Here is a 23,746-nt window from a genome sequence, read left to right on the forward strand (position 1 = left end):
GCCTGGAAGGTGTCCGAGGAGGCGGCTTCCTTTTGGAGACCTACCACCGCCCAGAAGGGTTTCCAGAATTTAACTTGAGCACCGAGTGGCCTGTCTCTGGGGGTATTTCTTCTCTCGTAGCTCGTGGGGCCCCGAGGTCCGGCCTCCCCGGGGCAGACACTGGGGGTGGAGGTGGGCACCCAGGGGACAGCCGAGCGGGTGCCCTCCACCCATCCCTACGTGCCCCTCCCCTGCCATGACGGGGAGCTCAGGGCCTCCCAGAGCAGCACCCAGGTGCCCAGAAAGGAGAGGTTGGGAGAGTCGGAGGGTAGGGTCGCGGCTCAGCTGGGGCGTGGGCTCCTGGCAGTGAGGTCGGGCCTGGGGATTCAGGGCCTTTTACCTTGTTGTCAAGAGCATATTTTAGCTATTAGTGACAGCAGCGAGGGATTTGGGGAGGATTTCTCTCTCATTTCCCAGAGCTTTCAGCAAGCCTCCTCCCTTCCCACCCTTCCGCCTGCCAGGGCTGAGAATATACACACACACATGCACACAGGCACGCACACACACGCTCGGTGTTCCTGTGTGGCTGAGAGAGGGAGAGAAATCTGGGTCAGTCTCCCAGAGAAGGCTCTTGGCGTCTCCCCACCTTCCCCAGCAGATGCTCCGTGTGGCAAACTTGGGCCGTGGTCTGACAGCCAGGGCCCTGCCTCGGGCCTGCCCGGCACGGGGACCCCTCCCTGGGCCCCCCTGCCCGGGCGACCTCACACGGCGGCCTCCGTGTCTCCCCGCAGCCAGACACCAGGGCTCACACGGGGCGGGGGGGGCGGGGGCTGGGTGCACTCAGCTTCCTTGCACCTCAGTTCCTCACCTGGAGAATGGGGGTGAGCCGTGCTGTGCTCTGCTGTTGGCCATGTTGAGGGCAACGCAGGCTTTCCCGTCCCCTGCTGGACCCTCCGGCTTCAGCCCCTGGTTTGGGGGAAGACCGTCCCTGGAGCTGGGGACACGTGGTAGGAACCCTGTGCACAGAATGCCTGACCCGAGGCAGGCCCCCTACTGCTGGAATTCCATGCAGTAGGCAAGGGCCAGGGTCCGGGTTGGGTGCCTCAGGGGTGGGTTTCTGAAGAAGGTGGACAGACAAACAGCTGAAGAGGTCACTTCCATTTCAGGATGGAGCTAGAGCCCCGAGGGGGCAAGTGGGTGCCCGAGACAGGCCCAAAGGATGTGGCTGGTCCGGTCAGAAAGGAAAAGGGATGGGGCTGGCTGGGGTCCCGGAGGGGCAGGCACCCCGAGGGCCACGCGGGATCCTCAGCTGGAAAGACGGCAGGGCGGGCTGTGGTGTGGGCAGTGTCCTAGGCAGGGATGGCCCGTGAAGATTGGGACAGTCTGAGATCATCTGCCCCCAGCACTGGCCCTTGGGGGGGTCTGTAAGACCCTCTGGTTTGGCACAGCTGCAGACAGGGAAACTGAGGCCTAGTGAATGTAGAGGGCTCACCTCTGGCTGTGTATGGTGAGGGCCACCCTGCCCCAGCTTGCTCGGCCCCTCCGAGAGGGCAGGAGGCGAGAAGGAGCAGAGGGCAGCAAAGTCAGGAAAACAGGATGCAAGGTGTAGGGTGGTGTGAGGATGTGACCAGCTGTTCCCCCAGCAGATGTTGGCCGGAGAAGGGCTTGTCCCAGCCCTGCCCTCCGCAGAGGTGGCCTAGCTGAGCATGGACAGCGACCTGCACTGGGTCCCCTTTGCAGTCTCACGTGGGCTGGCGAGGTAGGTGCTAGCATCCCCGTTTCATAGATGCGCACACTGAGGCCCAAAGGAGGCCTTCCCCGGGCACATGGATGGGTAGGGGCAGCGCCTGCCCGAAGGGGACACAGCCCTGCTCCTGGCAGGGGGGGGTCTTCCACAGCTGAACACTCTCAGCAAGGCGTTCCTCGCTGCCCTGAGGCAGGGCTGGGCCCAGCTCCTCTGGGAGGATGCACGCTTGTCTTTAGGACGCTATACGTCCCGTTTTGTTCCCTGCGCTCACCAAGAATTTCTTCTGTGAGTCTGACCAGGGTCCCTCACGCTTTACCTTGATCCCACCATTCTTGTGGGGTCTGGTCAATCCAAAGGCCCCAGCTTCTTCTCCTCTGTTCCTCTGTCTTCTTGGTTGTGGGTGGGCCCCACAGCCTGGCCAGCCCCTGGGGGCCAGGAGCCAGACTGACCACGCGGCCCTCCGCAGCGCCCTCCGCAGCAAGCCGGTTGAGAATAGCTCGCCTTTGCCTAGTGTTGCCGTCCCCATCACCGCCTCCGCCCATCTCGTTTCTGCTGAACTTTGCCATCTAAAGGGCCTTATTTTCCACCCTTTTTGCCCATTCCTCTCTCCCAGTGTGTGTCCGCAGAGCCCAGCACAGCACTGAGCAGCCAGCCAGGCTCAGGCAGGCTCAGAGCCCTTCCTCCCCGCTCCGGCCTGTCTGGGGATTTCCCAGCTCCCAAACCAGGCTTGTGGTTTGGTTGAGATCTAGGGGCAGGCTCTCAAGCCCTTCTTTTAAAAAAATATTTTATTTCTTTATTCATGAGAGACACAGAGAGAGAGAGAGAGAGAGAGAGAGAGAGAGAGGCAGAGACTGGGCAGAGGGAGAAGCAGGCTCCATGCAGGGAGCCCGACGTAGGACTCGATCCCAGGACCCTGGGGTCACACCCTGGGCTGCAGGCAGGTGCTCAACCAGTGAGCCACCCGGGCGTCCCTCTCAAGCCCTTGAAGGCTGTTCTCCACTCTCTCTCCACCTTATCCACCCAGGCTGGGAAGACCTAGGGTTCACCCTGAAATCTGATGCTAAGAGGCCCAGACCTTGCTTACTGTGCCCTGCCCCCTACAACAAGCCCCCGATTTGCCTCCATCCAGAGAGAAGCTGACCTTAGATCAGGGGGAGCAGGGAAGCAAGGTGGCTTTTAACTAATTCATACTAAGGTGGCAGTGACTGATAGCCATTTATCCTACCTATGGTATTTGGATTTGAACAGAGGAGCGTTATAGCAATGATATTAATAATAACAGTAACAAACTACTAACTCAGCTTTTGCTGCGTCGGATACTGTTGTTGACACCGTACACGTATTACATCGTTTAATTGATCCACTAACTCTGATGAATTTCTAATTGGCGGGAAGATGAGGAAAGTATTTTGAGGGGCGGGAGGAGAATGAGGAGGCGGGGACAGACCACTCTCCTCCAAACCTCCATCCCAGCTCCCACTTGCTATAGAAAGGAGTCCAGGGGTTTGCACTGCGAACCGTGTCCGACATTTGCTTGAGGTCACCTTGGGAGGGCGGGGAGGCTCTGCTTCTCCCTGGGGCTCACAGGTCTCCCAGAGACGCCTGGGAGGGTGGCACCCAGTCTAGGCAGCCTGCCCCCTCCATCTGGGATCTCTGAGCGCCCTTTAGAAAGTCCCTTGCTGCTGCTAAGGGTCATAACACAGCCGCCTCCCCCCACCCACCGGGAGGCAAAGGCAGTGTCCTCCATGGTCCCTGAGCCCCTCCAGGTGTCCTGTGGCTGAACAGCCGTCTGGCCTTATGACCATACCGTTGACTCGGCGCCAGGCTGGACATGCCCCAGAGCCTATTAGTGTGGTTTAACACAAGCCTCAAGTAAACCCTACAGAGTGAGTGGAGCAGGGACAAGCATCCCCATCTTGCAGATGGGGAGACCGAGGCTCAAAGAGAAATAACTGTGCTGAATCTTCTTCTCCGGAAGGATGGCCTAATGGACTCCTCCTGAAGTGAGGGGTGAGAAGGCTGATTGATTGCACCCAGACAGGGACGCTCGCCCCTTGGAACAAAGGAGCATGAGGTAGTGGTGGCCTTTGAGGCCCCATCGCTCTGCATCTCCACCACCCTGTCGCCTGGATCCTGCAGGCAGCCCCCGTTGGAGGAGCCTGAGCACTGCTCCTAGGTGGCCACCTACCAGACCAGCTCAGCCTCTCCTGCCTGCCAGCGCTCGAGGCCAGGCGGCCTGGAAATTCAGTCATTGATCTGGAGACTTCCCTTGGAAATCTCCCCGCGTAGCTGGCTTTTCCCATACGGCCAGCCCCACAGCCCATTCCTCGCAGCTGCCCTGACGGTGACCGGTCATCCATGCCCCCGTGGGAAGGTAGCTGGCCATTCCCTGTTCCCCCACCCCACACTCCCAAGGGCACGGCCCCGGGGGCTCTGAGCCCAGACGTGGTTCTGGGTAATGCGGTTCCGAACTGACCTCAACCACCAACTGCTGTGTGGTCTCCAGCAAACCACTTCCCTTCTCTGAGCCTTTGTGTCCACACCCAGGACACGGATGGAGGTCAGATGGCCTTGAGGGTGCAGTGTGATCGAGTGAGGGAGCTGGCAGGGTGGCCGCCGTGATGAGGGCTCCCAAGGGACCCGTCCTTGGAGGTCCTCGGGCTGGGGGAGGCCAGCGTCGGGCGCGATGACACCTGCCTGTCAGCAAGTCAGGGAGGACTTCTCAGAGGAAGTGGCACTTGGGCTGGCCCTGAAGGACCATCAGACCGGGCGATGGTGTTCTCCGTGGCTAGAAGGGCCCCACGGGGGCTTGGCCCACCTGCGGCCTGGGAGTTTCTGACTTGCGGTTCCTACTTGTTGACCATGTAGGCCGCGGCGCATACCCTTCAGCGGCTCCCGACGCCCGGGGCCAGAGTCCCTCAGAGGCCGGCAATGCCTGGTCCCGGCCCGCTTCGGGCACCCAGGCCTCCGGCCGCGCCCAACTTCTTTCTCATTCTGTCCGAGCTGGGACCTTTGCACAAGCTGCTCCCTGACCTGACGCTGTGACCACAGTAACGCCTGACTCTGTGGTCAGATGACCCCCATTCCCTTCCAGGGCCCACCAGGCCCTCTGGGATCCGCCTCCCACTCCCCCCCAGAACCCAAACCCCCTCTCCATGTCCCAGGCCCCAGTGTCGCAGCCTCCTGTTTGGGGCTCGGCTCCAGTAGCCACCGGGTGACATCCTGGTTTGCCTGCGACTAGGGCTTTTCCGGAAAACTTCTAATGCTGAAACCAGGACAGTCCCCGACACATGGGCGTGGTTGGGCACCCTGATTTCCCTCCAGCCCCTACTGCCAAGCCTGCCTCTCTTCTTGTCCTCACCACTCTTCTGCTAGAAGACCAGCCTGTCCCGGTGTTTTTCCTCCTCCGTCAGTTGTCCCTGCCACTGGCCTTGAGCTGCCAGAGAGCAGAGCAGTCCTGCGTGTCCGTCCAGCCCCAAACCCCCCGGGCCCAGAAGGATGCCGGCGCCGGCGCGCGCTCAGTCGGTTTGTTGAATGAATGAGTGAGGGGCGTGGACTTGGACCCGAGCAAGTCTCTTTTCCTCTTTGGCCTGAGTTCCCTTCCTGGAGCCGGAGAGTGGGCTCCGGGTGCCTCGGGGACGGCTCTGGGCCCAGGGCCCCCCCATGCAGCAAGCGGGAGACGGGGGCAGAGCCGGCGGCGGGGGCAGCGGGGCCGGGAGGGAGCCAAGGCTCAGAGCCCTCACCTGCCCACGTGTCCCACCATCACCTGAGGGCCATTTCTGGGCCAGGCTCCTGGTCCAGACCCAGGGCTGGGGGTGTCCAGAGCAATGGCGCAGCTGCCAAGCCCCGCTCCCCGCCACCCCCGAGAAACAGATGGCCCGAGCTTGGGCGGGTGGCAGAGACGAGGACTGGCATTTGTGTATGTGTGTGGTTTTTAAAAAATCTGACACATTTTTGTCACGTCTTGGTGCATCAGAACAGTAAAGGAGGCGGGAGTGTGAGAATGTTTTAACTCGCAACTTTGTAACAGCTCCAGCTTCTCCGGGCCTCCTCCGGCTCCCCCAGGCCCCCGCGGCGGAGCCTCGAGCCCATCTGTTCCCGAATCCCCGCACCCCCACACCCTGCCGTCGCTCCAGCCGTCCGTCCATCCATCCTTCCTGTCGGCTGAGGGGAAGCAAGGAGTAGGGAGCGGCTTGAGACTCCCAGAGGGCCCCGGGCACGGAGGCGGGGGACCTGTTTTGGGGCGTCGGCCTGACCCCGTACTTGCTGTGGGACCTTGTGCAGTTCCTGACCCTCTAGCCCCGGCCCCGCCCCGTGTTCCTAAGGGGTCAGGCCCATCCCCATCGGATTCCGTGACTCTGACACTCCGGGAGAATGAAGAAAGGGAAGTTTGGGATTCAGAGCACCCAGAGATCGTGGCCCCCACGTGGTAGTGAGAACCACATTCCCGACCCCAGACTCAGTGTGTCCCAACCTGCACTCCCCTCAGGCCTGCGGCTGGGATTCGTCACAACCTAATCCCCACTCCACCCAGTCCACCCCGGGTGGTGCTTGGAGGGTGACCAGGTCGGATTGGCTGCTCCAGGGAGGAAATGGGGCGGGGCGGGGCGGGGGGGAAGGAGCCAGGTGGTCGTACCAGGGACCCAGACGTCTTTCCACTGCCCCACTGTGCTCCTCTGTCCTGCAGGAAAGGAAGCAGGGCGGGCACTAGGTCCTCAAAGACTTGCTTCTCGGCCCTGAGCCTGTCTGGCTCTGGCTTCCATTTCATTAGTCATGGAAATGCCAACTGGCCTGGAAAACCAGGAGTACACACGGCAGGCTGGTAGGAGATGCCCTGGGCTTTGGGAACTGCTCGGAGTGAGAAGGGGCCGTGCCCTGGGACAGCTCAGTCATGGCGAGGGGCCGAGCCTCACGTCCTCTTTCCGCGGCTCAGACACCTAGGCTGCTGGGCACCTGTGCCATGGCTTGCGATGGCGTGGGGGCAGGTGGCTGGCGTGCCACGGCCAGGGGCAAAGAAACCAGCCCCGCTCTGTCCTGTGCCCTGTGTCCCTGTGCACCTAACACACCTGAACTTCCAAGTCCAGGGCAGGTGTCAGGGAGCAAAGGCAGAGGGAACAGGAGGCAGAGGGAGTTGTCTTCTTCTGTCCCGTGGCCCCCCGTCCCCTCGTCCCCCTTGTCTCCATCAGAGGCTGCACCAGATCACTGTCAGGGCTCGGGGAGCTCTGTGCTCCTTGGGCAGGGCCTGGGCCAGCAGGACAGCACCACCTCCAGCCCTGACCCTGCCCTGCCCCCGCCCCGCCAATCACAAGAGTCCCTGCAGGAGATGGGCTCGCTTGCTGGGGACGGTAGGCCCTGACCAGGGCAGCCAGCAGCCAAGTAGACCAGCAGCACCCCATTGCGGCCCAGGCCCCGGACCCCAGGGCCCAGCTGAGTCAGTGCCATTTGAAGCTCACCATATGGGCGCTGGGTGGGTGCAGGGGGAGGAGCTGGGGTTGCCATGAGAACCCGCACGCTGGCATTTCCTCTTTTGGGGAAGCTGAACCATACTTCGCAGGCGGTGTAGGCTTCTGAATCCCATTTCTCTGTGTTTTTTAGGAAGGGAAAAAGGGCAGGGAAAGGGGGTGGAAAAGATAAGGAGGGAGAGACATGGAGTGAGGCACAGGGAGCCACGGGGGCTGTGTCCTTTCCGGAGCTCTGTGGGGTTGATCAGGGGCCTTTGTTCGCAGGAGCGGAGCCCAGGGCCAGAGTGGGGCTTGGTGTCCCCTCTGACCCCTTACCCAGGCCTTGTAAACCTTTTCCTTTCAACACACAAACCCCACGCCCTGCCTGAGTTGGAAGCCAAGGCTTTGGCCCCTTCCTGGGTTCTCATCCTCCCTCCTGTCCCTGAGTGCCCAGCCTGTGCGCAGTGGCCCTGGGGCAAGGAGGTCAGGGGCAGGCGTCTGTTCTGACCCGAGCGCATCACAGCCTCCACGGCTTCGGTAGCTGGGCGGTGGGGTTCCACGTGGCGGGTGGACAGACGTGGAAGGCTGCCTGGAGAACGGGGAATCGTGCAGGGCTGGGGAGCTGAGAGGAGAGGGCTGTTTCCACCATCCATCTGGTAAGGGATGGGGGAGGTGGATATGCTAAGAATACAGGCTTTGGGGGCAGACAGATCCGGGTGTGAATCTGGCGCTGTCTCTTCATACCTGTGGCACCTCTGGCAGATGAGCCTCCTCTAGCCTCCTTCTCCCCATTCTGTGAAATGGGGTGATGGCACCTGCTGCGGGCTTCCTGCAGTGCTTACCACCTGGGGGGGGTGGACCTTGTTAAGTGGCATCTGCCCCTGGTGGTGTCACTCAGGACGTGGGCCCTGGCATTGGGTGGGGGCCCAGGGAAAGCGGATGTGGCCCTGGGCCTGGAGGGGGGGTGCCCGCCCTGAGCAAAGGTGTGGCGGTGGGAGCACAGTCCCCTAGCACAGCCGCGTTCTGGGGAGGCGACATTGGAGAGGAGCTGCCCTGACGGGGAGGAGGAGAGGGACGGCAGGAAGGAGGCAGTGATGGGGCAGTAGCATTATTCCCACTTGACACCTGAGAAGACCAAGGATCAGAGGAGGAGAGTAGTTGCCCCCATACCCCGTCCCCAGCTAGGGTAGCAGCACCGGGATTAGAGCCCCGGTCGGCCCTGGAGCGCTGCCCACGATCCTTCTGGGCCTCTCTCCTCCAGCCCTCCCACACCAAGGCCCCAGCCTGGCCTCCCCGATGGGCCACAGGGCGAGGCTGGCTGCGAGGATGCTGCACTCAGCAAAGACAGAGAAACCAGGAGGCACGGGTGCTCCCTGCCGGCCGGAGTGGGACCGTAGAGCCAGCCTGGGGCGCCTCGGGACCCCGGCTTCGGAGGAGCACAGTCCCGGCACCGGGGATCTTGAGGCCGATTCTGAACTTGGCCGCCGATTCCCCGTGGTTCCCCGGCAAGTGAGCTGACCTCTGCGCCTCCCTTTGCTCACCCAGCAAACGGGAGCCGAGCGGCCTCCGTCCGCCAGACTCGGTGGCTTTTGCTGCAATAATGACCTCAAACATCTCAGAGGGTCCACACAACTCTGGGGCATTTTCTTGCTCTGATTACAATCGGGGCAGGGTCGGGCTGTTCTCGTTGTCCCTTCAGACCCCAGGCTGAAGGAGCTGCCCCCCCAGCGCCGGCCTGTACCCCAGAAATATGGCAGCAGGAAGAGGGGCCCTTAGGGAACATTCCTCCTTGATGACTGCAGGCACCTGCCCCCCAGGGAGGAATGGGGGCTGTGGCACACAGAAGGTGCCAAATAAAGGCTCAGCTCTCCTCCCCTTCGCTCACAGGTCCTAGGAATGTACACCCTGTTTTCTTTCCTGGGGGGCTCCCTGAATGGGTCACCAGGGTCGCTGGACCGTGCCTGCCTTGCGGTGGGAGACCTTTGCTTCTGGGACATAGGGGGGGGGTGTGTTTCCCAGGGGGACATGGCATATGGCAGCGGAGCCACGATGGGCAGGACTCCCTCACCCTGCCCCCCTCCCAGCATTGCTTTTAACAAATGAAAAAAAAAAGCAGCAGATGCCAGTAATACCTTGACTTTATTAAGGGCTTCATAAGACCCAGATCCAATTACACCTCCTGCAATCGAACAGTAAATTGTAAACTCAATTCTGTTCAGCGAATGTTCTGTTCTACACCAGGAGGGCCCGGGGTGGTCTGGGCGGACCCCCGGGCTGGGACCCCGCCTGCCACTCGGCACCTCCGCTCAGTCCTCAGGAAGATGCATCCTCCCCGGCTGGAAGCCAGAGTTCAAGATGAGCCCAAGGTGCTTAGCAAGGCCTGGGGAGGTGGAGAGGGTAAGGGACAGTGGGACGGACTTGGAGCTCGGGTCACTTGAGTCCACAGCCACACAAGGCTGTGTGTCCGTGGCCAAGTCCCTCTCCCTCTTCGGATTTCAGTCTCCGCAGCTGAAACACAGGCCTAGGTCCGCGTCTCCATCCTAACGTCAGGGCTCTGAGATCTTCTTTACCAGCCAGTGTTTCCTGTTCCCAAAGTGAGGGGAGAGGGCCTGTGCACCCCCCACCCCTCACTCTGCGCTCGGTGGGCCTGTGAGACCCCGCCACGCTCCCCTGCCATAGCTCATGGTCAGAGGAGCGACGGGTATCAGGCCAAGACGGGGCCGTGTGACCGAGGAACACTCCCCCCGAGGAGGCTCACTGGTTAGCAGCCATGGCACCAACCAGACAGGCCGCAGCTTGAGCTCAGTCTCCTGCCTCTCCCCTCTGGCCCCCCCATTGACCACCGCGGAGCTGGAGAAATCCAGGAGGACTCCCTGGTGAGGGAGGAACCACGTCGCTGGGTCAGAGGTTGGAGCAGGCTGCAGCTGGAGGACGGCAGGAGCGATGGCTCGGAGGCGGGTGTGTCTGGGGTGGGAGTGAGTGACCCACGTGACCCGGAGGATACAGTGACACGGGGACAGGTGACTTCCGTGTTCTAGTGGCACAACACGCACACGCGCACACACCTTTCTCCAGCTGCAGCCGCAGGCAAGAGATGTTGAGATTGTTCAGGACAGAAGCGCTGTCACCTGGATTTCATAATGTGGAGAAAGGTCCGGAGAGGCTTCCGAGCCCCCCGTGTGCCCCGGGGACCTTCTCCCCGGCGAATCGGTGACAGCAGGAGCAGTAGGCACCCTTCCTCGCACTTTACCATCCGTGAAGCACTTTGGTTACGTGGTTTTATTCGATCCTCCCCGTGACCCCGTGAGGGCTGCTCTGCCCCGCGGGTTCCCTGATTCACGGCCAGATGTGCCCAGAGCTGCTGGGTCCGTGCCGTAGGTTCACACCACGTGACCCCGCGGCGTATCCGTGCCTGCTTTTTAGGAGCCACGTGGGCTTCATCAAGGGGACGTCTCCTTGGCAGGTAGGGTGCTGGCCTGAGAAGCTGGGTCTCGGTTTCCCGCTCGGTGGATTTCCTTGCCTCCTCGGGTTCCAGACGTGTCCCAGGGCCACCCTTGCTCGGCCTTCACCCAGGCTCCCCGAGGGCCTGAGCAAACCCGGAGCCGCGGAGACCCCAAGCCCCCACGCTGCAGGGCGTCTCCCCCTAGGAAGGCAGAGTGGCAGCCACAGGGCGTGGGGTCGGCCACGACCCTGCCCCGCAGTCCGTGGACCCTCCCGCTGGCGTTGCTCGTCCATCAGGGCCCCTGGAGGGTGCGGTGCTCGCTCTTCACCTGCAGTTGTCTAGAAAGTGTCGCCTGTGGCTGGGAGGCCAGCGCCTGCTTCAGAACCGCCACTTACTAAGTCGGAGCACGGCCGAGATCTAGAGCCCTGGGTGCAACGTGGGACCTTCTGGGTGGAAATTGACTGTCACCGCGGACTCCTCGGTACAGCTTTGGGTTTTGATCATTTGGCCTCAGGAAGGCACCGTTAGCTCATTTTGCAGATGCACCTGTGGGAGCTCCGGGCGCGCCTTGGCCCCCGCGGTGTGGGGGTTGCTGTGGCTTCTGGCCACCAGCCCATCTGCATTTTTAGGTCAGTCTGGTTTCTCTCTCTCTCTCTTTTTTTTAAATTTTTTTAAGTGTATCTTTTTTTTTTTTAAAGATTTCTTAAATTTACTTATTCATGATAGACATAGAGACAGAGAGAGACACAGGAGGAGGGAGAAGCAGGCTCCATGCAGGGAGCCCGGCGTGGGACTCCATCCCAGGACTCCAGGATCGCGCCCCGGGCCGAAGGCAGGCGCTGAACCGCCGAGCCACCCAGGGGTCCCCCTTTAGTGTATCTTTTAAGTAATCTCTACCCCTAACGTGGGACTCAGGCCCACGACGCCGAGACCGAGAGTCACGGGCTCCACGGCGTGAGCCAGGCAGGTGCTCCCGTGGGTTTGGCCTCCTTCGCGGCTCAGCTCCTTGGACGCCAGCCTGCAAACGACGGGAGGGGGCGCCTCCTTAGAGCTCCGGGGAGCCTTCTAAACGCCCCCATTCAGTCTCTGTCGTCCATTCGTTTCCTCAGGTGTGTCTGAGCGGCAGGGACCAGGGTCCTACAGTGCAAGAGGGGCGAGCCCCAGCATTCTCCGGCCAGGGTGCCTCCGCCAGCTCCCAGCCGCGGCCGACCCACACTCCTCTCCCGTGGGCATCTGTCCCCTCACGTGCCCGTCCGGCCCCGGCCTTCGAGGCCCCGGTGAGGCCAGATCCCGGGGAGTCCCCGTCCTGAGATGTCCCCGGCCCGTCCTTGCCCGCCTGCCAGCCGTCCCCGTCCCACCAGGGCCCAGGCTTGCCTTGCTGACCCGGGGTCTCTCCCTGTGTGGACACCGTTGCAAAATAACAGCGAAGCCCGTCCTAGTCTGTGTCCCACCCGGGAGCCTTTTAAGCCTCCCGACTCCTTTAGACGCGTAATAATTTTTTTCACTTTTGAGGTTATCCTGAAGCCTCACTCCCCCCTGGCTTCCGTCCTCCGTGGCAGTCGCCGAGGGCCTCGGGGCTTCTGACACATGCCCGTGCTGTGCCCGTGCTGACATGCCGTGTAGACGTCAACTTGGCCTCCCTGTGATTGTCACTTGGCAGCCAGGCCCCAAGGGCCAGGAGCTCTGGACCCCTCGTCTCAGGGATCGAGGTCGGGGTCAGGACCAGGCCATCCTGTGTGTACAACTGCTACTTAACCTTCCCCCTGCGACAGGGATCGACCTGGGAGTGGCGCTCAGCCTTGGGATGGGAGTGTGGACCAACGCGGGTTTGAGGCTCATTTCTCCCACTACCAGCCGGCTGCAGAGGGTGGGGTGCGGTGGTTGCAGAACGGCCACCCCCTAGCTGCATGGCTAGCTCTGCTGGCCCGGGCGTGTGGCCAGACGCTCCTGACCTCCCTTCTGAGCCCCGATTTCCCTTCCATAAAACAAGGCCGACGATGTATCGGCCTCAGAGGGTCCGTTGCGCGTGAAGTGTCCAGCACAGTGCCTGGCACAGAGCGAGCGCTCCTTGAATGCTAGCTCCGTGGCTGACGTCAACACGATAAGGACGGTTGCGCCTGGGCCATCTCGGGGCTCAGTCTCCTCATCTGTAAAATGGGGTTGGTGATGCTGCTGGGGGCCCCAGCTGCCACCTGATGCCAAAGGCGTCCCGGCTCCCGACACCCACTCTCCGTGTCTGCTGCCGTTGGCCCCGTCCTTCCTAGATGCCCTAGAACAGAGAGGGGGAGGGAGGAAGGACGCAGGGAAGGGGATCGCTCACTGTCCGTCCGTCAGTTAGCAAGGGTGGTGTCAGTTTTCATAGAGAAGGGGAATCTGCAAAGTAGTCAAAAAAATATTTCCTCTGTGACTCCAGCAGCCCAGCTGTTCCCTTTCAGGAAAAGTGCTGAGGGCTGAAAATAAAATAAAGGAACAATAATAGGAAGATACAAGGAAAGAAGGGCGGGGCGCAGGGAGGGACGAGGCAGGTGCGGGAGCCCAGATGACCCCCAGGCTTTGGCAGGGCCGCCCCGAGCCACCGGGACCCCGTGCCGGCCGGAGCCGGGCTGTGCTGGGGGGCGGCCGTGAGAGCTCACCTTGGGTGTGCTTGTGAGTCGGCCTGCCTCACCTCGGGGAGCATCGGGGGCATCCCGGCGAGGCGTAAGACGGCCACGGCGTGGGGCGGGAGGCCCTAGAGAGGCATTTCCAGGCCCCCAGCGGGCCGCTCGCATACCCCGACTCTGAGCCCCTGCTGGGCAGCTGTGGCCGCTCCGCGGGCCTGGTGCAGACCCCGCTCTGTGCAGCCTCTGCACCTCGTACCTCTGTTCCTTCCCATTAGATGTTCCCTTCTCTGCATGCCAGGATTTGACCGCTCCTGCAGGACACTCGAGGCAGACCCTGGGGCTCCCACGCCCCAGTTCACCGCTCTTCCCCTCCTGCTCTGAGGACCACCCGCCCGTGTCAGACCCTCTCGTAGACTGGGCCTCCCTCTCCACGGGCCTGTGCTCTGCGGTCGGGGCCAGGACGGCCAAAGGTCCAGAGCAAGAGCCTGGTCTGAGGACCTCCATGTCCCTAGACTCCCAGCAGGGAAGCCACCGGGGAAACTGCCCCCAGCTTCAGCATCAGCACCTGTGAAGTAGGCGGCCGGACCACGGAAGTTCTAAGTCCCCCACCACACACCAGCCAGCCGGGGCCCTCCCCGCGCCCCTGCGCTCTTCGGCTAGAATGTACCCGTCGTGCCAGTCCAGCTTTACCACCCACTTCCCTGAGCCCTTGGGGGAGTCCCTGTGCCTCTCTGTGGCCCGGTTCCCTCCCTGGGAGACACCGGCACTAGCAGAGCTTTTTCCCCTTTGCTCTTGAGACTGTGGGAGAAGTTACTGTGGAGAACACGGGAGGACCCTGGCGCCTGGTGCAGGGGAGACGCGTGGGGAGAGCCCGGCCCCGTTTAGGGGAACACACCCTCCCTGGCTGGTCGGCTAATTCCAGGCCAGGCACTGAAGGCTGGCCCACTTCCCACCCTCCTTGGGGTGACTCGGGACAGAGCCGGCTCAGGGGCCCCGTGGAGCAAATCCTCCAGGCTGTGTGGAAGGAGATGGGAGACGTCCGGGCCTCCAGGTCCTGGCCCGGATGTGAGTTTATACCCTGCTCCATCCGCTCCCAGGAGGGAGGGCTGGACGGCCCCTGGTAGCCCTCTGGAAGAATTGTGAGCCACAGCCGGTCCCCTCCTCGCCCGTCCACACCCCCTCTGCTCCGCGCTCTCGGTTGCCATGACCGCGGGGCACTGGGGACAGACTCCCGTATGGGGACAGAACCACGGTGTGCCAGCGTGTGTGCCCGGGGTGGGCGGGGCCCTCCTGCAGCTGGTGTGCGGTGGGGCCGTACGTCCCTTCCAGGCCACACGCTCTTCCCTGACGTGCAGCGAGAGCACACGAGGAGCCGGCGGTGCCTCTGCCGTTGGGGGTCCGCCCTGTGACACCGCCACCGGGCTCGTGCACGACGCAGGCAGCCACACAGCGCTGTCCCCCGACGGAGAGGGGCAGACGGAGGGCTGCTCGCGCACTCGCTCGTTCCCTGGTCCCCTGGGCAGCGGGGGAACGAGAGCGGCTTCGGGGACCTCGTTTCCTGGGCGGCCTCTCCGTCCACACCCGAGTAAGGCTGCCTCACGTCCACCACAAGGGGAGAGTCCCCAGCAACGTGCTGAACTTTGCTTCTCTTTATTCTTCAGCCTCCAGAGCTAACCTCTGGCTTAAGGAAAGGCCACCAGCCTTTCTCAAGTAGGGCCCGGAGCCAGCTGTCTCGTGGGACCCGTGAGTCATGTGCGGGCACGAAGTGATGCAGCCGCGGGGCTGCGGGCTCACCTGGGCGGCAGCCGTGCCGTGGGCGGGGCCAGGCAGCCTGGGGGCGGGCGGGGGGGCCGGGCGGGTGATGCTCTCCGCACCTGAGGCGCCATCGGGGTTCATCCTCAGCCGCCGTCCGCGCAGGTGCGTGCCTCCCCCACCCGCCAGCATGTTGACTGAATGGGAAGGCGCTCCTGCCACGCTCAAGAGTGGAGGGAGAGCTGGGCGGGCGGTGGGGGCACGACGGGCCGGCGAGGGGGAGCCAGGCACAGGGTCGGCCCTCACTCCACGCCGTCCTGCCCGCCGCACCGTGTGCCCGGGGCCCCCGCTGGCCTGGCTTCCTGGGCTGTGAGCTGCCTGGCCAGGGCTGCTTCCTTCCAGACCCCTCCGGCCCCTGATTTGGGGAGTGGGTGGGGGTCTTCTCCGCCCCGCGCTCTTTTGCGGGGTGGGGGGCGGCTAGAGGCCCCCTGGCAAGTGGGTTCTGGGGGTGTATGAGTGGGGGAGCAGCGTCTGGGTGTGCAGAGGGACGGCTACAAGTGTGTGAGTCACTGGGAAATTTCCTGAGGGCACACCGGGCCTCTGTCCCCACTTGTCTGGTGAGCCACCACGACAGTGCAGGTATTTATGGCTGGTTTTCACGCCCCAGCAGGTGGTGTGAACACACTGCCTGGATGTCTGTGTTTTGGTTTGGGAGTGTGGGGGCTCTCCCATTGTCTGCCTTCCAGATCTCCCCACCTCGGCCTGCCAGCCTGAGCCGCACGTCACTTCCCCCACGGAGAGGACTCCACACGAGGGTCCTCCTCCTGCCCCCAGACCTCTGTGACTGTCACCAGGGTCAGGCCTGCCTGCTGGTTGTGGCTTCAGTGGGGTGAGTCACCTCACCTTCCTGAGCCTCAGTTTTCACATCTGTGAGATGGGCACAGTGGCTCCTTCTGCCCGTGTTGCTGGAGGGATTGGGGCAGCCGGTGCTGTGCCCATCGGCTGCAGGAATGGCCAGTGAGGAGTTGCCCAGGGCTCAGCCTGCTGCTAGCTCAGCCCTGTTCTGGAGCCCATTCCCCATCAGCTCAGGGCGCATGTGCTGGCTTCTCTCTTGCCCTCCTGGCGTCATTCACACTTCTAATGTCAACCCCATTTCCTAGGAAACAGAAATGCCACAAGCAGGTGGGCCCAGAAGGAGCAGACTGTTGCTCAGGCTGCCCCGGGGACCCCAGGAACCAGGGTGCCCCTCACCAACCCGACATCCTGGGCTGCTAAACAACCTGGGCAGAGGAGGGACAGAGAGGGAGGGCACTGCCCAAATGCAGAGCCCAGTTGCTGCTCCAGCACAGCTGGGAAGCCCTGAAGGAGGCCCTGGGTTTTCCATTCTAGAAGCTTCTCTCATGTACCACACTCACTCCTTTCCCTGTCCTCAGATACTAGAGGGGGATGAAGTAGGAGGGCAGAAACCTGGGTATCCTGCCTGGGGGCGGCAGCAGACTCTCAGGAAGGACGCCCCTGTCTCCCGAGTCCCTGCCTGAGGCTCCCCCATGGCTCGTTGCCTCTGGGCCAGTGCCGTGGCTGCTCACGGGGCTCAAACCCTACAAGCCCTAGAGCATGGCGCGTGGGGGAGCAGCGTCAGTACTGCCCCGCTGCCCCCTGCACTAGGACTGGCCGGGTGGCGCACCCAAGGATGGCGGGAGAGGCAGTGCAGGCCCACGTGGCCAGGAGAGGCCCCGCAGGAGCCCCAGGGACCTGAGGCCTCGGGGTTTTCCTCCCTGCGTCCCCCCCGCCGTCCACACGCCCCCTGGGAGCCGCTCACCCCTCGCTGTAAGTCACCACTGCCGACGGTTCCAGCCGTCGAGCCACGATCTGACCCAGATGAGGGGGGAGAGAGGGCCCTTCCCGCCTCTGAGGTAGTCCTACCCCCAGGATCTTGGATCGCTCCCCCGAGCCCCCGGGAAGCCCTGCTCTCCCACCTGGTCCAGGGCAGGCAGGCGTCCTGCTCCCCATTTCTCGTCAGCTTCCAGCACCGTCCCGGGGGCCTGGTCAGGGCCACCTGTTACCTGCCCAGGGCTCTGGCTTGCCTGCTCTCCCCTGACCCTCTGAGTGAAGGAGAGTAAGCCAGACAGACGGAGGGAGAGACAGAAAGGGGCCGACTTTCAAGGGGTCAGAGAGGGGTTGGTGCTGAATTCTGAGGTCACAAGGGGCTGTGGCCTGACCCGACCAGCGCAGCGCCAAAAGTACACCTGCTCGGGTCCTTGTAGCAGCCGGTAGTCTTATCCCTGCACCTTCTGCATGCTTCCCCCACCCCACCCCCATCCCCGGGTGATGGGCAGGCAGGTGCAATCGCTTTGGAGCAGACTTTGAAACTGGACAGACATGTTCCAGCTCCCCTCATATGACCTATGCAATCCTGGGTGAAAGACCTTCCCTCTCAGAGGAGGGAGGACTCCGGAGGGCTCAGACTGAGCACCTGGTCCCAAGAGCTGCCTCTAAGAGCCCCCATCCCCCTCTGCCCAGGCCATCTGGCTGCTACCACAGGCACCCGCCCCAGCTGCCCCGACCCCACCGGGCAGTTGATGGGCAGGCAGGTGCCAAGGACCAGGAATTCCTGGTCAGGAAGAGAGCTCCTGGGAATGCCACACCACAGCGGCTGTCAGAGCGCTTGTCCCGGTTGTCACAACATGACGCTGAGCATGGGCATGAGCGTGAGAATCTCCCCACCTCCTCCTGGGACTGAGTCCAACTCACGTGGGGAGAGGCAGGAGGCCGAGGCTGCAGGCTCAGCACTGACTTGCTGTGTGGCCTCTGGCAGCTGTGATGCTTCTCTGTCCACGTGCGAAACGGGTGCCATGGGACAGACCAAGGCTGTAAAGGCAGGAGGTACAGAGAGGACCCCCAGAGGGGAGGCCCAGCCCCAAGCGTCACTGGTGAGAACTCCTCTGGGAGAAGGAAACCCTCGTAGAACTAATATATCACTGGGGATAGTTTAGGACTAGAGAGAGGAGCCCGTTTGCTGCCCAAAGCCCAGCTGACGTGCCTCACCTGCTCCCTGCGTGGCCTCCAGCAGGTTCTGGGTGAACTGGCTGCCTCCTTCGGGCCAGGTCCGGGAGAGGGCTGCCTTCCCAGGCCTGCCTCCCCTTGTCCTGTGTGGCCCTCGGCAGAGCTGGGTGCACCGTGGGCACCCACACGCCCAGCTTGGGCTCCCTGGTCCCTGAAGGAAGTATCCCAGAGACTGGGGACGCTCGGCCCGAGAGACGGTGGGGTGCCATGCTCTTCGTCACCGAGGTTCCAAAATGCCAGCATTGCCATCCATCCCTCCCCCTCCTGCCCATGCCCCGTGAGGCCTCTCCCTGTTGGCAGCCCCGCCTCCGTCTTCCTCCTCTGTTCCCTGGAGCGTGGGGATGCCCCGTGTGTGGTGGAGCCTGGGGTGGGCCGAGCCCTGGCAGCTGGATGCCTTCCCCTCCTCAGCCTTCTTCCCCCTTCCTACTAATGTCCTGCACGCAGGCCTTAATGGAGTGGAAAGAGAGCCTAGCAGAGGGAAGCCTCATTAGACCTGATCTAATTAGGAGCTCCTGCGAGATTGGGAAGACGAGGGAGCACCCCGTGTACCAGGAATATCACACACAGATTCTCCTAGGACCTCCTCCTAATCGCCAGGGTAGGCACAACTGTCCCCAGGTGGCATGGATGGAAAGCGGCTCGGAGGGCGCAGGTGAGCTGCTCCAGGTCACAGGCCAGCAGGTGGCTTCCCTGGGATGACACCCTGTGGGCGTGGCCCCGACCTCGGGAGCTGGGCAGGCCCCTGTAGCACCGCCCCTGGAGGTTTGTCCGCAGCGAGGGAGCGCACAGTCTGCCTCTGGCTCCTGGTCTGTGGGCCTCCTCGGGGGTCTGGATGAGGGAGGGGCCGGGCAGCAGGGCCGGCCAGTCCCTTAGGCTCCCCCCACACCTGCTCGCATCCATCTCCCTCTGCGCTCCCGGGGTGTTGGGGACGCTGTGCGATGCCGGGCGCCCAGTGCCCCTTTGTTAGTCTTAGCTAACAAGCTGTTGATGGGTGCGACATGACACCTGCCTTCTTTTTTCTAACTTCAATAATTTATGGGCATATTAGTGGCCAGGCGGCCGCCCTGGGTCCCAGCCAGACAGGACCAGGCGATGCAGCCGGGTGCCTCTGCCGATGTTGACTCTCTCCCACCATCAATTATTAAGGAGCTGGCCTTCATTTTGCACATAATTACATGCACCGTGATGGTTCGAACGCTCCTGCTCCTAGTCCCTCTGGAGCAGGGCCCGGCCTGCCCAACAGGGCTGAGCTGACACGGGGGCCCAGCTGGCTGGAGGATGCGGCAGGCAGACCTGTACCTGCGAGACTGTGGCCGCCTCAGCTGCACACCCCCTCTCGGGGCAGCTGGAACCACCTGGGCCTTCCCGAGGGCCAGCTGTCTGTCCCCATTATCCCGGCGTCAGGCCTCTGCACCTGCCCTTCTCTCCGCTCGGGACACTGTCCCCCACCCTCCCTATGGCTGGTCGACTCGTGCTTAGCCTCCAGATTGCAGCTCAGCCACCACCACCTCCCGGTGACCCATTCTGACTCCCCTGTGTGTGCGTCTCCCGTCTCCACCTGCATCAAGTCTTGCACACTAGACCGTGGGCACTTTGGGGCTCGGAGAAAGCCGTATCGAATGTTGAGGGAAGGAGCGAATGGATGGGTGGATGGGTGGATGGGTGGATGGGTCCTCTATTCACACCTTCTCTTGTCCACATCTCTTTCCGTGGCCCCAGGCTCCGCTCATGGGAGCCCTGCAAACATCCTAGATAGATTAATCAAGACTCCCGCTGTCTCAGTCCACACCTGCGAAAGGGGAAGTGGACCAGTCTCTCCCATGCTCCAGAAGAGTAGACTGAGGCCAGGGAGGTGATGTGGCCTCCTCCAAATGGGCGGCAGAGTGAGGAGCCAAGCTCTGGCCTCAAAAGCTAGGAACGCCTCGTCTGAGACCCTGTGCCTCAGAGTCCTCCTTTATAAGAAGAGATAATAATAGGATAGACCCATGGGGACTGCCAAGAGGATAACCTGTGTCACTTAGAACCATCGGGAGCACCTACGTGTGGAGTTCAGGATGGGCCTGCCTCTACCACTTCCACCTTGTTGACGTTGACCATTTTTTTGCATATTTTTAGACTTTGCTTATATATGTAGGTATCCATACACGGTTTATAAGATCTGGGGCTTGCTTTTAAACCTTATGTAGGTGATACCATCTTGTACGTATCCTTGGGTTTCTTTCCTCCACCTGGTGTTTGTGAGGTCACCCACGTTGGTGCGTGGAGCCCGTCCATTTTCAAGGCTACGTGGCATCCCCTGTGCGATGACACACTGTTCTGGTCATGTTTTCTCCTAGTGATGGGCATGTAGGGTGTTTCCAGGTCTTCACTAGTACGAACATTTTGTACACTTGTGTCCTTGTCTCCTGTGAATGTTCCTGCGGGGCACATACCATAGAGTGTGCATCTTTTCAACTCTACTTGGTAACCGCCAAGTTGCTGTGCCATTTTTCACCCCGACCGGCAGTAGGCACTTTTGCCTGCATTATCTCAATGCCCCCGGCCGGCCACACTGGGAGAAAGTAATGTTTTGCTCATCTCACGGATGGAGTATGTATTAGTTAGTTGTCTATGGCTGCGTAACGAATCACCCCAACACCCAGTGGCTTGAAACAACAAATTTGTATTATCTTACAGGTTCTGTGGATTAGGAATCCAGGTGAGGCTTAGCTGGGGACCGCCAACTCCAGGTGTCTCACAAGGCTGCAGTCCAGGTGTTAGCCAGAGCATCAGTCATCTCAAGGCTCGAATTGGGCGGGGTCTGCTTCCACATTTGCTCGTGTGGGTATTGGAAGGCCTCAGGGCCTCACGGGGGTGTTGGTTAGAGACATTGGTTCCTTTCCATGTGGGCTCCTCACCAGGGCAGCTAATAATAGGGCATCTGTTACCTGTCCCAGTGAACAAGCCAGTGATGGAGAGAGGGTTCCCAAGATGACAGCTAGTCTCTTTGTAGCTTTGTACCCTGACCTCAGAAGGGCTAGGCCATCATATCCTCGTCATTAGAAGCGACTCCATTAGTCCAGCCCACACTCAGGGGGAGGGGATTGCACTCAGTGGGGGAAATGCCAGAAGGTAGGGACCACGGGGAGTCCTTGAGGGAGCTGCCGCCTGTCACAGGGCGACGGAGGCTCAGAGAGGTGAAGTGACTTTCCCGGGGTCACACAGCGGTTGGCGGTGGAGTCAGAACTGGAACTCAGGACTGCTCGGCTCTAAGGCTAGACACCTTCTGAGCCACCACCCGCTGCCTTTGACTTAATAACGGGTTCCGACTTAAGTTAATAAACAAGGCTGCTGCACAACGGAACTCAAGACAAGCGCTTAATGAATGGATTTGCTAATAGTGCTGCCTGTTTGCACACATTAGCTCAAGTGCCCCCTGACATGATCCATGGGGACAGCCGAGCCCAGGCTCTCAGGAGAAGCTGCTCTGCCAAGCCTGGAGCCCAGATTCCCAAAGAGCCAGGGAGTGGTCCCTTTTTACAGATTGCTTTTTATGTTTGCTTTTTTTTTTTTTTTTTTTTTTTTGCTCTCGATTTAATCATTTGGGTGTATCTGTGGGTTTTATTTGGGGGCGGGGGGAGGGTTTGGTTTTAGTGGCGTGTACACTTCCTTGCGTTCTCAGGAGAGCTAACTGCAAGGTCAGGAACATCAAGTGTTCCCGGGGAGGAACTTTGGGGTGGGCGGGGCTGACCAGCCCTCTCACTGGCCCCAGATGCATTTCCTGCTTCTCCGCTCTCCTGGATGCAGTGACCAGGCACCCCAGGAACCCCAGCAGGGCTGTGTGGCCAGGCTGAGTGAGGGCCAGTCCCCGGACCTTATGCGTCTGCACGGCTCCTACCCTGGGTCCTCCAGGAGCCAGTTCTCAGTGGGATTCCAAGTAGTGGAGGCTGCTGCCTACATTGCTGCTAGATGAGTGAATGTCATGGATGCTGGAACATTTCCAGTGGAGGCGTGGGTGACCAAGGCCCCGAGATGAGGGGAAGTGAGAGTTGAGGATCTGAGTGTCTCTGCCCCCATGCCCTGGCCCCCTCCGCCTCCAGGGGGAACCCACTAGTCCTTCCCGATGAGTGGATTTCAGCGGAGTTTAATTTGCACACATCATCGCCTCTGGAATCAGGGCTCTGGGCTCTCTGCAGAAAGTGGAAGAGACACAAGATCAATCCCTGCCTTCGGGGTGTTCCTGATTCTCAGAGGATGAACTCGGTCGAGGCTTCTCTTAGTGGGAACGTTGAAAGGTACCTCTGTCGTTATAGAGGAGGGGCTGGAGGGCCAGGGAACGGAGAGCAACCGTAGCAGCATAATAACCATTTATTAAGCACCTATTATATGCCTCCGTTTTTTAGGCACCTACCGTGTGCCAGGCCTCGCATCAAGTACTGGATATGTATTAAGTCATGAGACCCTCACGTCATTCCCCATGAAATGGGTTCTACTGATATTCCATCTTCCAGAAGAGGAAACGGAGGCCCAGAGAGGTACCCAAGGATACAGAGCAGGAGGCTGAGGTGCTCAGAGTAGGCTTCTGGAAGGAGGGGGCCACACAGAGCCCCGGATTGAAAGGGAAGAGGGGAACGTTTGGAAGAAATGGGTGGAGAGTCTGAGAAAGCTTCAGTGACAAGACATGGTGAGGTAGGGGGCTGCCGGGGAAGAGACACCGGGGAAGCGACGGCGGGCTTTCTGCACCTCTGCCCTTGGAGCCCTGGCCTCGGCCTCGGCCGCAGGGGGAATCCCTCCGTGGGGATCAGCACATCTCCACATGCGCTTTGTGCAAAGTCCCCTTGAGCTGAGCCCCAGTGCCCTTCCCGGGGCCGGCTGCCCCATGCAGGATGGGGGACAGGGACTGGGGAGCACCCGGAGGACTGTCTTTTCCCTCGCGGTTCCTGGGCGTGACCCTCCGCCACATGCCTGACTGGGCCCCTGGCATCCCTGAGTCGCTCTGGTTCATCGAGGCGCTTCAGAGGGCGTCAAGAAGGTCGTAACCCTGGCCACAGCTCCAGGCCCACCTCCAAGAGGGGCTTCCTTGCCAGCCCCTCGGAGGCCGCATCTCCATCCCCTCCATGGCTGCACCAGTGCGGGGCTCTGACCTATGGATTTTCTGCTACTTCCTGATCCACTTCACTGCAGCCTGAGTCCTTAGGACTTCATTATACCCGCGGCCTCAGCAACCCCAGCACGGAGGGCTGCGCGTGGGGCCCCTGCTGCCCCTGGAGGCTGCACTGCCCCCCCATTCCTGGGCTTCAGCCTTCTAGGAACTCAGAAGCCTTGAAGGAGCCCCCCCTGAGGTCACATCCCATTCACCCCACTCTCCAGGTGGGGCCACAGAGACAGCACCTTCCCACCCTGCCAACCCCCGTTGCCTAGCCAGCGAAGCTCTTACCCAGGGAGGGGCAGTGGCCTGTCAAGGTCGCAGAGCAAGTTATTAAAAGTGCTTGGAATCAAATTTGTGATATAAATTAGGACATTGAGGGGGGGGTTGTCCACTAGTTCCCCAGGGACCTCCTGCTGGCTCCCGCTCCAGCCTGCTCCCCAACCTGCTCCATGCCCTGTGCCGCCTGCCCAGCCCCCACCCCCTCCCCAGCTCCTGGTCTCCGTTTTTCTTGCTAATTAGAGGTCTCAGCAATGACTCCACTGTCCCAGCCATTTTAGAGCTGTCATTAATTTCAAGTGGCTTCAGAAATAATCA

General features: G+C 61.3%; 1 protein-coding gene across 4 annotated transcripts in view; it reads left to right on the top strand.

Moving 5' to 3' along the window:
* LINGO1 (leucine rich repeat and Ig domain containing 1) overlaps window positions 1-23,746 on the top strand; it is a 70,627-nt gene that overhangs the window by 26,511 nt on the left and 20,370 nt on the right. The window contains exon 1 of one of the 4 annotated variants that reach the window (XM_077881979.1): window positions 22,281-22,298. The exons of the other annotated variants lie outside the window; for them this stretch is intronic. The gene's annotated coding sequence lies outside the window, so the exon portion shown is untranslated. Of the gene's footprint in view, window positions 1-22,280; window positions 22,299-23,746 lie in introns of those variants that run through there. 4 annotated transcript variants of the gene reach the window in all.

The sequence above is a fragment of the Canis aureus genome, chromosome 32 (genome assembly GCF_053574225.1).
Source record: "Canis aureus isolate CA01 chromosome 32, VMU_Caureus_v.1.0, whole genome shotgun sequence".
In the NCBI taxonomy this organism is placed as follows: domain Eukaryota; kingdom Metazoa; phylum Chordata; class Mammalia; order Carnivora; family Canidae; genus Canis; species Canis aureus.